Here is a 13,780-nt window from a genome sequence, read left to right as displayed (position 1 = left end):
CCTAACAAGGATCAACACTTTTAATCAACATTCTTCAGAAGAGCTCCGTCCTGGCTGTCTGTTTATCCAGAAAATGTTATGATCGCATGCACCGGTACCAGGACTTTAAGTTAAAATAGTGTATGTGGAGGTGCAAGAGTCTGGTTTAAAATAACTCAGGAAGAAATGAAAGATAGAACAAGTATTTTTTTTAGGACTGGTCTGCTGAGAAGGCCATGTCACTTTGTGGTCAGTTATTATTGAGTATTTATAAACAGAAATATGCAAGTCTAGCAGCTATATATAGAGAGAGACTCTTTTAGGGAAGCTGGTGTCATTCTGTGGTTTCGCTGTGCTGATGATTCATTTATACAGCTCAAGATGCTGGAGTATAGCTGTGACGTTCCTAACTTGAAGACCAGGCTATTCTCCATATGTCTCACCCGTTGCTCATCTCACTAGATCGCTATTTCCCACACCAGGGCTACATGCAGCTGCCTTGCCACATTTGGGTGAATTTTGCTCTCCTAGGACATCCCGATAAAATAACCAAAATCTCAAGTAATATTTAGTGTTCTGGCAGTCCCTTGCAACAGAGGCTTTCAAAAGGCCTCCACAAGCAAGATGTGTGTTCATTATCCCTAGTCCATGGAAGGGGAAATGGAAATTCAGGCATCATGGAGTGGGGATAAGACCATTTCTGTACGGGACAGTTAAGGTACCCGCTTTTTCTAGTGACTCCCAGGTTCTGCTGTCTGTCCTAGAGCAACTCGTCCAAGTGGCTCTGTGGCTGATGATGTTTGGCATCCAGGAACTGCATTCACATGGACTTTACTATTTATTCTGTTAATCAGTTTGGCTGAGCCAGCTTCATGCAATTGAAAATAGGAGAAATTTTCTCTGGTTCACATAAGAATAAGGCGGTGAGGCATTAAGAAATACTGAATATTGAAAGCTGACTGGCAAGCAGATGCAAAGTAAACCACAACTATTGCACCAACACATGTTCTTGGGCTTATTGATATGGGCAAACCTGGTTTTAATAATTTATAATGTCCTTGTGCATAGTTCCCAGATGTGCTTTTGGGGAGCACAGAAACAGAGAGGGAAGATAACTCTGAGAATCACCAAATAGATGGGACAGAGAAAGACGAAACAGAGGAATTAGCCCAATGCACAACAGATGCCAAGAATACAGGAATTTGCATGCTTATCCAGAGAAATAAGTGCTGTCATACACCAGTTTTATATGACTGACTGGGAGAAACAGGAGGAGGTGGGCCAAGAGACACACACTTTGTCATGAGGGAGTGCTCCTTTGGCCAGAGCAGCGACAGCTTGGTTACAGATTGCCTCCCCGCTATGGGGTCCTGGGATTTCCACAGCCCCTTTCACTGCAAAAGAAACCAGGCAGGCTGTGAAGAATAATTACACTGTCAAGAGTTGGAAGGGGCAGGGAGGAGGAGACCCTCACTGTAGAAGTCAACAGCCTGCAAGGGACAAAGTAATGGCTAGAAAGGCCCATAGCTGGGAGCAACGAGGCCAGAAGCACTTCAAGCAACAAAAAGTGCCTCACCTGCCCTCTCCACAAAAGAAGTTTGTGTCGACCAAGGGGACTCTCCCTGCATTGGTCATCCGTGATGTAAACGTCACACCCATGTTTGCAATACCTGCCTGGGACACTGGAATGTCTTTATCTTGCCCACCAGTGCTGCACACAGACTGCCAGCAGCAGATTAAATTGTCTGTGCACAGACACGCGGCCATAAGCTGGTGAAATAAAGAAATGATTTCTAAAAAAGTGAGATTTGCTGGCTTTGTATTTAAGGGAGAAAACCATCCTTGGGCACAGTCTACATGACGTATGATGCAACGTGGACAAGCAGTGAAGGGGGATTGTCGCAAAGCTGAGTTTGTTGAAAGTTGTAGAGGTAAAGTGCTATCTCTGTCCCTATACGCTGATCTGGAGAGGGTAATCTAAATTGCTAAATAGTGACAGTCTCACCATCACCACATCCAAACGCCTCTCTAAAATTACAATAAAAGTGAAAAAAACATCTCCTACTGCCCTTCCTTCTCCCATGGATAAAATTATGTGTAGATATGCTGAATTTTGTTCATGGTGTGTCAAACAGTGGCTTCACTAGTGTAAAGCCTCAGGTGCTGATAATTACATGCTGCAAGTGAAATCAGTAGGATCGCTGCTGAAATGCAAGCACGGATGCATGTGTACTTCTTTGCAGATCTGCAGATGATGACTGACAAGGCAGGTGGACCACAACTTGCAGCTCAGCTTGAGCACTTCCCCAAGCTACCAGCCATCCCCACCGCTCAGATGGAGTAAGCCTACAGCATACATTATCTACCATGCCTCAGTGCAGGGCTTTAGGTCACTCACCATGTCAGGGCTGATTGGTGGGGCTGACTGGGAGCTAACGATGCTGAGGAGAACAGCAAGCGGACATTTCCCACAGCTATGGCATCTTCTCAGACCGCAGGCAGTGAGTCAGTAGGGGCACTAGGGACACGCTAGAAAAAAGCAAACCTGAGCTTGCTGAGTAGCTTTTTTTTCCCCTCCACTTCCAAAATCGCAGTCTTTGCTTGCAATCGTGATCAGTCTTTTTATATATGAAGCAACATAACGTGCTCTGTGGTCTTGCATGTGAAAAGTGTAGATGGATTTAAAAACACAGCAGCGATTACAAAAATCCCACGGTAACAGTAGACAGGGGAGGAACTGTGTCCAGTTGAGGAGCATGAAGTCATATAGTTACATGAGCCAGAACAACAGGAACAATATAAGATTTCTAAATCAGTTATGGTGCTTGGTTTAAACAGCCAACCCAGCAAACAGGGAATTCCAGAAGCAAAGAGAAAAACAGATGACAAAGATTTTTGTTCATGATTGCCTTTTTGTTAGCTGAACTTAAACTTAATTGGTAAAAAGTAACTTCATAGCTATGAAACACAGCGACAAATGCATGTCCTATGATTAGGGAAAAATTGAGCTGGTTTGGATCATACGTTACTGTAGGTGGTACTGGAAGGGTAATATTAACCATTCATTTTTTATTACATGTTCCTGAATGAAATCTTTGCCTCACCAAGAAGATGAAGTCATTTATTTAATGCAGGCAGTAAATCTTCTCATTTATCTTAGTTTTACTAGCCTTCTGACACACAAGTATATTCCACGCACTTGTTTGAAGAAGCAGGAATATGAAATACACTTCGTGGATACAGTTACCTAAGGTATTTCTTTCCTACTCCACTACCTCGATGTGTAATTCATTATCACAGGAGTTGTGGGGGGCTGGGGTGGAGGACGCGGTGCCAAACATATGAAAGTGCATATGGTATAGAAATAAAGACACCAACGTTTCAGTTGTACTTTGCATTCTCCCTTAAGACTTGTCCTGTGTTTAGTGTCACGATGGTCAGCAATTCTGACTGGCATCAAGAGTTGCTTGAGAAAAAATAAGACAAGATAGACTTGTTCTGGATCAGTGATGTAATGGAAGAGGGGGTTACAAATAAATGAATAACAAATAAATAGATGCAACAGATACTGCTTCTCAATGGGGGGAAAAATCAGTGTATTTGAAAAGAGGAATTAGGAGAAATCAAGTCAGTTCAGAAGAAAAAGAGCCAATCCCAACATCACTGTTGTCCTGCTAAAGAAGAAATGCAAGAGCAACCTAAAGTGATGCTGCAAGATCGCATTTGCTTGCAATAAAGATGCGGTAGGCTCAGTCTTTCTTTTTATCTTCTATTTAGCTGTTCAGTTGGTGCACATACACTGTGAAGGACTGAAGAAAGTAAGATTTTGTACCATTCATTCAGGTTAATGAACACATTTGTTTTAATAAAAACCAGCTGAGCTTGGAGGGTTCTGTTATAATGGCTGACCACGTACAGGAGTACAAATACACATGGGGCAGCAAAACCAATCTTGGGAGGATTTCAGCCTTCTAACGCACTGAGCTAAGCCCTTCCCTAGCACATGATGTTCTGTACCAGCTGAGAAGGGAACTCATCATTTCAGCAATTGTTTTTTAAAGACTTTGGGAGGATTTTACACATGGTGGGAAGTCAAGACAATATTTAATGTTATTTGTTTAAATCGTTGCTATCAATTCTATTTTGAAAAGAAAAAGAAGGGATTTTAACAACAATATGGCTTTGCAATGCAAATTTTCCTTAATCACAAGCTGGAAGAGCATTCATTCAGACTTAGTTAATTGGAAGCAGGGAGAACCCAACATGAGGGTTTACCAATTACAGGAAAATTTGGGTGACTTTAATGAAAGATTGCGAGAAAGTGGTGGGTTTTTCCTTCACAACATCCCTGGATTGAGAGCTTCCTTCCCAACAAAACTGAGATCCCTGTTAGTCCTTCTGGCTGTAGCTTCCAGGTTCTGTTATCTCAGAGGCATTTCTTTTACTGGGGACCCAGCAGAGCCGGACAGCTCATCAAACCTGATCTTCTCATAAGTGCTGAGCCATTCCCCTTGTCTGCACGGAAAGCTGAAAGATCTCAGGACCTTTACAAGTTACTGTTTTGATTAATGTACAAGTTTTTGTGAATAGACTTCCCAGGGAGAGTGGTTTCGGAAGGATGTATGAATAAGAGATACGGCTCTTGGCTTGATACCATAGTTACGGGAACAAAAGAAAAAAATGGGGAACTGAATTTAACCATTTAATACCATAATGATACGGCAGCACTGTTTGGAACCTTGAACCATTGTTGGCTCCCTTGAAGTTGCAACTGGCCAGCTCTGCACAGCAAGGACACGGCACTCAGCAATAGGGTATCTTGCTGCTCCTCAGTGGTTTAGAGTTGCTGCCTGTTTCACGACGTGTTTATGAAACTGAGATGAGAGGGTTGTAATTACCTGTCCCATGCAGAAGTCACAGGATCTTTTGCTGGATTTTAAAATATCCAAGAGAAATCCTGGAGATAAGAGATAAGTAAGAAGACACATGCCCCTTGGCACTCCAGTGGTAATTTTTAGACTCACTAGAAATTCTCTCTCTCTTTTGATATGCAGATTGAGACAGAGAGAAAGAAAAAAAAAATTAGAGACATATACTTATCCATACATGGAGAACTATAGAGGCTGCCACCTGCTGAGAGGAAAGGGTGGTATTCCAATTGCAAAAGTCCCCAAAAGAAGGGTGGAAATGAAAGCCCTGCAGGGTTTCTGTTTCTGATCTGCTGTCTGTTTTTTCATTGCCCCGTGCAAAGTGGAACAGCTACAGGATGCTAGCTGTGCTCGCCAGGGGACACCAGAGTAATCTGGCCAAAACTGTTTAGTGTAAACTGGCAAATGTTTGTGGAAACGCAAAACTATTTTACAGCAAAACACCAGCCAGAAAATGTTTACTTATTAATAACACAGCTAGTAGCGTTTTAGTGAAGTTTACATGTATAGTGAGAACCCGAGGACTACAGTATAAAGCATTTACTTTATATAGTTCCAAAACATTAAAAAATTCAGTAGCAGCAGTGCTGTGTCATTTTAGGTCAAAATCCGTTAATGAGTTTGCTGGCTATACCATGTTTATTAGAGGCTGACAGCCTCTTGCAGGGCCCCTGCAGCTAGGCATTCATGGAGCCGTCAGAACTAGGATGCTACCCTCCGGAGCTTGCTCAGACCACTAGTCTCTTCATCTTAGGATAAATTTACTTCTTCACTTTCCAGAATCACTGCTATAATAGAAGAGAATGATTTTTCTAGGATACCCACAAATCATCAAATTATTCTTATTTCTGAAGGTTTGGTGGAACAGAGGAAAGGTCTGAAATTCTCTGGCACTGCAGTCTGCCAAAGGGAGATATGCAGTGTTTTCTTAACAATGTAAGCAGCCACCGGTTTTAACGCTCTACTTAAATGAGCATTTCAAAACCTTGTAATGTTGTAATGAAGAAAAATGCCTGGCAGAACTGTTCCTGGAGGCTGCGCTTTCTGAGAAGATGAAGAAACAGCACCTTGAGGAAAAGATTTTGTTAATGTGCCAACTTTGATGTTTTTGTAAGAGGGGTTTTCATCAGAAGTTGGTGCACAGGAGGAATAATGAACTAAAGAGGTTGTGCTTTCAACAGGGCTTATGCCTGACTCAGGATCTGTCATGGGTAAATTCAGGCTGCTTTGGGTTCAGCTGTTTCATGTTCAATAAACAAAATGCAGGGTTTGCAAACCCTGTAGTATTTTACGCACATTACCAAGCCCCTTTCAGAAACAGATCTTTCTAGATAGGGGACAAGTTTACCTGCAGCAAAGTGGATGTAAATTCATCTGCACCCTGAGCCAAGTTCTGCTGTGCCTCTGAGGCATGTTCTGTCCATCTCTTATCCTGCTGCCCTCCATAACCCTCATCTCTCTGCAGACCTCTGTCCTCCCAGCGCCCTTATCAGTTATGCCCAGGCTGCTATAACCAGATCACATATTTAGATGGGGGACTTTATTATCCTTTGCTATTAAAAGAAGCTTTATTTTGTACAGAGGTGAGTTACCTACTGATACAACCACAGTAAAAGGTAAGTCATGAGTAGAAGTAGGGCCAGGACACAGAAGACGGACAGTGCACAGAGTGGTACAAATGCAGGAGAGGCTGTTGTTACCATAAGGAATTCAGCTGTATCATTCTCCACCTTTGCACCACTGTAGAGAGGCCTCTCAGCCACGTACCTGGCTCATTCATGAAGGTTGCCCACATCACAGCCAGCAGCTCTCATGATATGAAGATGTTTCTCAGCAATGTTCAGCCTTGATCACAAGACCCTCTCTCTACTTTTCTGTCCTGCAAATGCATGCTTCATTGTGTGCATACATACACCTATGTACACACTGCAGCTTACTCAGGAAATAGTTAACTAACTCTTTTGCTAGTAAAAGGCTTTGTAAGCCAGAAACAAAAGGTATTCTGGACCTTTGGGACATCAGGAGAAAAAGCAACAGATATAGGTATGGGAAAAAGCTTCTTAATAAACATAGTGGAAAACACCTCCAGACCTTCTAAAGACCCTATGACCCTTCATAGGCCATCCAACAGTCAGGGATCGGGGCTTGCAGCATCACAGAGAAATATCCATGACAGCTGGGGACTATGAAACCCTAAAAACATTAGAGCAGTCACAGTAGGTCAGACTGAAAGTCCACATAGCCCCGCATCCGGTCTTGACAGTAACTCGCAGATGATGTTTAAGGAGACGTAAGAACATGGCACATGTAGCGTGACTTTTCCCCCTTGTATTTTCTGGCAACCAGCAATTAAGGTCTTTCAGAGCCTCCAGAAAGGATTGATCCCAACACCACCTGGCTTTCAGGAGCCTGGAATACCTCCAGCCTCTAGCCCTGACCGTGTCCTCCAACTGCCAAGTCTTTGTGCTATCAAGTATCTAACCCTGCTGTAGGGGATGCAGCTCCAGGTCCTCTGTCATTGTTGCTGTCCATGTGTGTACATTTTGTAATTTCATACCCTGCTTGAGGTAGAACAGCCAGAACCACACACATGCGTAATATGAACTATAAAAGTTCTGTAACAATATTTTCTGTTGTGCCCTTTATTCTCTTTCTACCAGTTGAATCCAGCACCGTGCAGCCCCAGAAGTCCAGCCACATCTAGTCATGAACAACTTCCCGTTTGCCACTTAGTCTTAGTGCTGGGCAAAGGCGCTTTATGGTGACATTGCACATTCCCCTGTCATGCACCATCATCATCTACCTAGTGGGTTAGCAAACAACGGACAGCAAATTTGCAAAGAGCAAAGTCTACATGCAGGAGTTCTCACGTTGGCAGGCCATTGCAGCAAGCTCTTTCCACAGCCTGAGGCAAGTGGCTTTTGATGTAACGGAGGTCTTTCCCTGCCATCCCATCCCTCTGACCCCCAGCACTGCGCCCCTGTGCCTGCTTTTTGTTGACCCATCTCCAGAGGTAGGACTAGCTGATTGCTTACATCTTTCTCGTTACCTTCAGATTCAGCCACTCACCAGTCCCTGTTTATATGCCTGACTGCAAAGACCACAAAGTACATCAAGGCTTTCTCCAAGCAAGGAGGCAGAATTTTAAAAAGACACCCATTTGCAGGAGTGGTGGCGTTGCAGGAATGACACCGGTGGGCCCAGGATGTCCTGTGCTTTCTAGGGCACTGTGCAGAACATGCACAGGTTTCCTGAAAACATCCGGGACGGTGCTGGAGCAACACTTGATGGGACAGCTGACCGGAACACACAGCACTTATCGGCAATCTGTGTTCATGCAGGACATAGTGAAATGAAACCTATGGACATTGATTGCAGAACAAAATGTACTGTACGTGCACTACTCACGCAATCATATGGAGCTCCAGCACAAATGCGAAGCTGAAAATGTAGATAAGCCCCTGAGGGCATTGGTTGAAAACAGTTCAGCCCTTGCATGTGTTTCATGCCGAACCTCATGCTTTGCACGCTAGCTCATGAAGTCGTAGGTCTCAGGTTTTCTAGGTGAGCAAGGTAGCCGTAAGGTACCCAGAGCTCACTGTACAAAAAGCATCCCATTACTACTCAAGTAATAGGAAGACACACTTGTGAAATAAGACCCTGTGACTGTGTTTACTTAGGCAACATCTCCGTGCAAGTATTCATTGATCTGTTGTCCCCGGGGGCCATCCCAGATTGCGTGTCGCCTGCCCTGTTCCGGAAGAATTGCCACACATCGAGAGGCTTCAGCTTGCTTCCTCTTTACAAATTTGATTTTGATAAGTTTGCTGCTCACTTGACAACAAAAAGCTCACCCTGGTTGAACCGGTCCAGTTTTCAACCGGAGTAAGTCAGCAATGCTGGGAAACGAGATGAGAGGAAAGCACCTGGAACTATTAGAATTCGCTTCTGGAAATATGTCCTGGAAGATACCAAGCCAAACGGCCAGCATAATCACCCGTGCCTTAATGTGGCCTGTTGACGTATATTTTCAAATTTTTCTGCAGTCCCTAGGATATAGGAGTTTGCGAATCCTGGCTCAAATTACTAATTATGACATTCTGCAGGACATCTATTACGACTAACGTTACCTACATGTTTTTTCTCCTAACAAATACGACAAGGAATTTGTTCCACATTGTGGGATGCTTCCAAGCTACATTTCTCCAGTTTTGTTGGATGTGGGAAGTGTTTCCTTTTGATGGCCTCAGTCGTCACTGCCCTCCACACAAAAGTACTGAGAGCCACGACACGGCGCTTAATGTGAATGGCAGGCACATCAATATTGCCCTAAACATGACCCAGAGCCCTTGTTAGCTAGGCTGGGTGGTAGCACGACCTTCTCAACATAACAAGGTATCAAGGCAGAATGTTGGGTTTTTTACAAAAATTGTACACCGAGTTTCCCATATAACATTTCCTTCCAGCAGCTGGAGTTGGAGGAATATGCTCTTCTATAATGATTCCTGCTGGTAAGGTTATGAATATGGAATCAGTGGCTGTGCATCCATCCAAATCTAACTGTGTTATGAATGCCAGTACAGCAGGGAAGGCAGCTGCAGAAGTGGGGACACAGTGCGATTCACTTACCTCTCCTTTCAGCCCTGGCTCTTCACTCTTCTTCCGCTTCTTTGGGGTTTTTTTAATGGAACGTTCTCTCCACTTTGTCAAGTTTGAATAGTGATACAAAATTAATGTTTTCTAGTGGGTGGTGGTGTATTTTTTTGGTCCGCTGCCAGTTTTCTTTTTGTGAAAGATTTAATCAGCATTTCAACAAAAAGAAGCCATGTATCATTTTTGCCTGGCTCCAAAATAACAGTTCCCTTCCCCATCTGTGATACACAATAAATATTCATTTTATCATGTACCCAGAGGTTTTTCAGCAGCACTAGAGACTGAAACAACTTGAAATATTTTCCCAGTTGAATATTAAAGAAAAAAATACACTTTACACCAAATATGGCCCTACTTATTTCAGAAAAAAAAAAAATCTCAGTTTCATGAAGGTTTTTTTATTCTACAAGGTTAGCAGTGTTCAGTTAAAGTACATTCTTCTTCCTCGGTTCATACGGTACATCTTAGTATCTAGCAGAAGGACAGCTGGTACCCATCTGTCTGTGCACAATGGCACTTACACTGCTAACTTAACTAGCTCTGTTTTTAGCTGCTTGTTCCCCCCTCTCCTTTCACATATCACACGCTGTTCACTTCAAGGATGCCATACTTTCTTTAAATATGTCTCAGATAGATACATCACTTTTTAAAAATAATTCCCAACAGTGATGAAATAAATAAATTTTGGTCCACCGGTTTAATTAAGTCCCAACACACCAGCACAGACTTGAGGGGGAAAATAAGTCCATTCATGTACCCACATACTCGCACAACCTTACGCAAAAAGGTTAGATAGAGATGACCCAAACTCAGACGTTTGGCCTAAACAGCCTCAGGCCTGGGGACTGACAAAATCTGAGTCTGACACTGTCTCAGGACTACCTGTCTCAGCACTGCAACGGCCAGAGGGGGAAACCTCAGTCAACCACGGCCAAACGGGTTTGCTCAAGTCCAGCTCTTGTTGTGCAGCCTAAACGATTCAGATGTATTTTCCCAATGAGGAAGAGTCTAGGTCTCTAGACAGGGTTTATTTAGGCAGCATTTTCATTTCCCTGAAATACCTTTTAAATATCATAAGTAAGCTTAATACCAATTTTCTTGCAATAAAAACCAATATAAAACTATAAAAAGTAAAGCAATATAAAAAGTGCAATGTATCTATGTGAAAAGCTACTGACACTTACACTTGTGCTATTTTAAAATTAACTTGTGAAATGATACACTCTCATTTTTACAGTGCTTGAGAAACAACAGACATGCCAGTTACTACACCCCGGAGATCAGAGACTTGGTGGAGAACAAAATACAAGATCATTGTAGCTCAAGGGGACGCCTCTGGTAAACGATAGCAAAATGGACTACAAACCACCTGTTTCAAGTCATGAAGAAATCCAACTACCAATGCATTCTGCCAAAAGGAGGAAGGGTTAGCCCGTGTTTGGGTGCCGTAGTACGCTGTGAACAGCACATCGAGTCAATACATCGAGAGCTCGCCTGCTCTCCTCAGCAAAATTAGGCACCATGCCTTTCCAAACTGGGTGGATCTGACACTCCAATCATACTCACCTGAAGTAGGCTGAAGCTTTTAAGTGTGGTGAAGTGAGAATTTTAATCTCTTAGCAGATGAAGACACCGAAATGGGTTCCTAACACATTTAAATGATAGCACTTAGACAAAACCTTTGGGGTTTTTGGTGTTTGTTTGGTTTTGGGTTTTGTTTTTTTTTTTAAGGGACAGAAAGAAGAATCTAAAGGAGAAATTAAGAGGATGTCTCCAGTCTTACCCAATGTCTCTTTTAGAGGCTGTTCCCCAGCAGCTTCTGCAGGCAGTGCTGTCCCAGCAATCTCAGCAAGTATGAAGGGGAAAATAACAAGGAGGCACAAGCGAGTTTGCAGGGTTAACAGCTCTCTCTTGACATTTTCTGCCACAATACATCTTAAAAACATATAGTAAGGAGATGACTACATTCCATCTAAGGGACTAAGACTGTACATTTAAAAAGTACTGTATTTCTACTGGAAAAGGATTGTTCCCTGCTATCTGTTACTAGGAGTTTACCTGAACTAATCATCAAAGCAGCAGTACAGCAGTGACCTCAAAGGTCCTTCCAGGAAAAGCCTCCCTACCTTAGGAAAACCACAACAGAAATCCCAAGTGCTAGAATTAATTGAACTGCTTTTTAACTGTGGGTAAATGAAATTTTGTTTTTCTTGGAGGCCTTTTTAGAGCCAGCTTAAATGTTAAAATCTTATGAATCAGAGAATAAATACAGTCATCATTAAAACTTTCCAAGATGAGATTCACAGCCTCTTCATACCCGCATGCTACAAACACCATACACACTGATAACAAAACTGTTCACAGCCTCTTCATACCTGCATGCTACAAACACCATACACACTGACAACAAAACCGCCAGCCCCAAACAACTCTCAAGTCTCCATGGCCTGTGTGAAAACTCTTACTGTGAAATAGCAATGAAACCTTCTTTACCTGAGGTGTGAATCTCTCTCGAGATTGGCTTGAAGTTGGCTATCTTAATGTGCTCATCAAAAAAAAAGTGAAAAAAAGAATGTGAAATATTTGCAACATGCAGAGTGGTCAAGATACTGCAAGAAGCAGAATTTGTGCATCGTGACTAGAAGTATTCGTATGCACAGCATCAGTGTTATTCACCTGACAAAGGCACACTTTAGCCTTTTATCTCTGACCCATTACAACCTCCAAAAATATTTACTGTCACTGCCTCTGCAAACTTCAGATTTTTGAGCATCTCCCAATCTATTCTCGTTGCACAAAACTCCCACAAGAACCTATCCTGTGTGCAAGCAAGCATTTCAGCATGCATGCTGAGAGATACGAGCTCAGCCCAGATCTTACTGGAAGGAAACTGGATGCACTTTTCTGACGGTCACCTCTTCATGAGAATGGTGTTTCTTGGAGTGAGATTAGAACTTGCAAAATGGGCTTGGTTAATAGCACCGTATTTCAAATCCAAAAGGAACTTCTAGGCCTTTGCATTTGGTGTTTGAGAAATGCCAGCACAGACAACACATTCCAGAGTAAGTAGTGAAGGCGGCTATTACAAAACTTCGTTAGTCAAGCCTCAGAGTTACCCCAGTCAACTTGAAACCAAGTCACGTACTTGAAATTATAGCATTTGCTGATCTATATTTTGCAAACAGATGGCCAATTTAGAAGCAAGATTTGGATCTGGCCTGTTCAAAACCTCTTCTGCAGCTTCATCCCTTCATGCAAATACTCTACTATTTGCACAAACTTCTGTATTAGCCCAAAGCTGTTTGATTAAAAGCTAGAGCATCTGCCCATCTCGGGACAGTTTGCACTGGGATACATGCGCAGTTACACACTGCAGTGCAGAAATGCAATCGCAGTATCACACAGTTGCATCTTTGCTAGAAGTAGCAATAGCTGCACTCACTGAAAAAAATCTCCGGTGTGTTGCTTCAACCCGTTACACTGCAAGACAAACATTGCTTTGGGCAGAAACAGAAGTAGGATAGCTACTTAAGAAAGGAAGGAAGGGCAGACACAGCAGAAAACAAGGAGGAGGGAATGGGACCAATAACACTTCTCCAAATAAGATTGAATTTACAGCTGCTGCAAAAATACAAGCCTCTCAAACTTCTGAGAAGTTAACAAGTCCTGCGGGCCCTACAGGCGTGGTTGCCAGAGGGAAGAAAGCCGCTTCTCCTGCAGCAGATGCAGCCAGGTGTGGGTTGATCCTAAACAACAGGTCTCACCGAGCAGTGGGATCTGCTGCAGGGAGCTTCCCGCAGCTGGTAGCAGCCAGCTTGGCAAGCCCCAAGGTGCAGCACCAGGTGTACAGCCTCCCCAGCCTCCCCAGGCTCTGTGTCCCCCGGCTATGGGGCACAGCCGTGGGCAGCATCCAACCCCAGCTCCTCTGGCGTGCAATCCCTGGCGTCTCTGCTCCCTCTCCCAGGGGTGTCGAGAGAGGAACTTCAGCTCTTGTACATTTGGCCTCGCCATGCAAACATCTCCCAGATGCTGGGAAATCATGTCTTCCTCCACCCAGTGCTGTTATCACAAAGGAATGGGAAGAAGACCTAGGAGCCATTTTAGCCATTTCAGCAATGGGAATGAGAACACGATGCTCTCCATGACTAGAAATAAAACTGAAACCAGAAGGGTTGGTTCTATTTATAGAATTGGGGCAAAAAGAGATCAAGAACTTCACT

The sequence above is a fragment of the Aptenodytes patagonicus genome, chromosome 1 (genome assembly GCF_965638725.1).
Source record: "Aptenodytes patagonicus chromosome 1, bAptPat1.pri.cur, whole genome shotgun sequence".
NCBI lineage: Eukaryota > Metazoa > Chordata > Aves > Sphenisciformes > Spheniscidae > Aptenodytes > Aptenodytes patagonicus.
The sequence above is the reverse complement of the archived record's forward strand: the minus strand, read 5'-3'. Positions refer to the sequence as shown.